Here is a 2500-nt window from a genome sequence, read left to right on the forward strand (position 1 = left end):
ACCTGCAATAATTAAATGTTAAACAACACAAATATCCTTTATGTATTTAATCCCGATCTATTAACCAATGTCTTCGATGATCCAGTTCAACCGTACTAATAAGCACAAATTACTCTAGACAAACATTTGTGTTTTTCTTTGTTTATTGCTGAAGTGTGTTGAAATGTCTTCTTCTGCATTCTACTGTACGGACGTAAATGTACTTTCCCTTCAGCCTGAGGCTGATTCATTTCACTTTTGATGTGAAAAGGCTTTTATATTTAACAAAAATATAACTTTTTTATTTTAAAAACAAACAAGCAAGCCCTGTCCAGATTTAAAAAGTAACGTAACGCATTACTTTCCATAAAAAGTAACTAAGTAACGTAATTAGTTACTTTATGGAGTAATGCAATATTGTAACGCATTACTTTTAAAAGTAACTTTCCCCAACACTGTATATATGCATAGAGAGAGAGATTAAATATAATATTTAGGAAGACATTTTAAGATTAAATAAGGTAATATAAATGCATTGAGAAATTAAATTAAATGTAATTAAATTTATTGATGTTAGCATAAGTATTGGGACAGTTGAACTTAAGGCAGATGTAAAAGATTAAAAGCTATTATTCAGTTGCAGATCTCTTGCGTGCAATCAGAGCAGTGAGTCTGCAACCCATAGACATCACCAGACACTTGGTCTCATCCTTTGAAATGCTTTTCCCAGCCTTTAATGCAGCCAGTTCCAACTGTTGCTTGTTTTGGGGAGTTTATGCCTTTAGTCTGCTTTCTGATGAGTCTGGTGGCATTTTCTTGGTAGCCAAGATGGTTTTGTACCCTTCCGAATTCATTCTGCTACTGTCATCAAACATTAAGTCATCATTAAAATTGAGAGGGCCTGTTCCAGAGACAGCCATGCATGCCCATGCCATGACACCACCTCCACCATGCTTTACAGACGAGGCTGTATGCTTAGGATCATTTGCAGTTCCCTTTTTCTCCACACTTTTGCTTTCCCATCTCTTAGATAAAGGTTAAACTTTGTCTCATCTGTCCATAAAACTCTGTTCCAAAACTCTACTGGCTTTTGCAAACTCTAATCTTGCCTTTCTATTCTTGGTGCTTGTCAAAGGTTTGCATCTTGCTGTGTAGCCTCTGTAATTCTGTGTCAAAGTCTCCTGCGGACAGTAGATTGTCAGCTTTCTGAAGGTTGTTGGTGATTTCACAGACACGTATTTTAGGGTTCATTTTCACAGCTTTTATGATTTGTCTGTCATCAACTACTGCAGTTTTTCTCAGCCGATCAGGTCGTTGTTGGTTGCTGATGTCGCCGGTGGTTTCCAAACTCTTGATTTCTCCATGCCCTTTGTTTTTGCTATAGCTCTAATTGACTTCCTCTTTTCTTTTAGCAGCCAAACTGCTTGCTTTTCTCTCAAAGTCAGCTCCGTCGTCTTCATCCTGGTTTGTGTGTGTCGTCATCGAATGCAAGACTCAGAATGCAGAAGCAATTGATATAACTGATACGACACATTCCCTGCTTTTAATATCTTAAGAATTAATGCAACAGGACACAGCTGATCACTTAGAAAGACCTGAGCCAACTGTTCCAATACTTATGCTCACATCAGCTAGTGGGATGAAAAAAGTGCTAAAAGTGCTGATCTTCTTAGCTGGTAAAACATCTATGTGTTGAATCACCCAACAACAAAATGTGACATTCTGTAGTTTTGTCTCATATTCATCTTTCAATCATATTTACAGATTTCTTGACTCCACAGCAAACAGAACAATTTTGTCTTTACTGTCCCAATACTTATGGAGGGCACTGTGTGTATGTATATATATATATATCTATATATCTAACCTAACCCTAACCATATATATATATACAGTGCTGTGAAAAGGGTTTTGCCCCCTTCCTGTTTTTTTATTTTTTGCATATTTGTCACACTTAAAAGATTCAGATCATCAAACAAATTACACATCAAACAATTAAGTAGTATTACACAAAGATAATGCAAGTAAATACAAAATGCAGTTTTTAAATAATGATTTCATTTATTAAGGGAAAACACTGTCCAGACCCACCTGGCTCTATGTGAAAAATTAATTGCCCCCTCCTGTTAAATCATGAAAAAACTGTGATTACCACTTTATTTTATAAAGCGAAGTTAAACTTCACTAGCCACACCCAGGCCTGATTACTGCCAGACCTGTTGAATCAAGACATCACTTAAATAGAACCTGTCTGACAAAGTGAAGCATGCTTAAATAGCAACACATCATGCCACGCTATAAAGAAATTCGAGAACACATGAGAAACAAAATAGTTGACGTGTATCAGTCTGGAAAGGATTATAACAGGCTCGTCTCACATTTGCCAAAAAACATCTTAATTATCCCCAAGACTTTTGGGCAAATATTCTGTGGACTGATGAGACAAAAGTTGAACTTATTGGAAGGTGTGTGTCCAGTTAGATCTGGCCTAAAACAACATTTCATTTCTGAAAAATCCAGA

Source organism: Sinocyclocheilus grahami, unplaced genomic scaffold (assembly GCF_001515645.1).
Source record: "Sinocyclocheilus grahami isolate Dianchi unplaced genomic scaffold, SAMN03320097.WGS_v1.1 scaffold98.1, whole genome shotgun sequence".
Classification (NCBI taxonomy): Eukaryota; Metazoa; Chordata; class Actinopteri; order Cypriniformes; family Cyprinidae; genus Sinocyclocheilus; species Sinocyclocheilus grahami.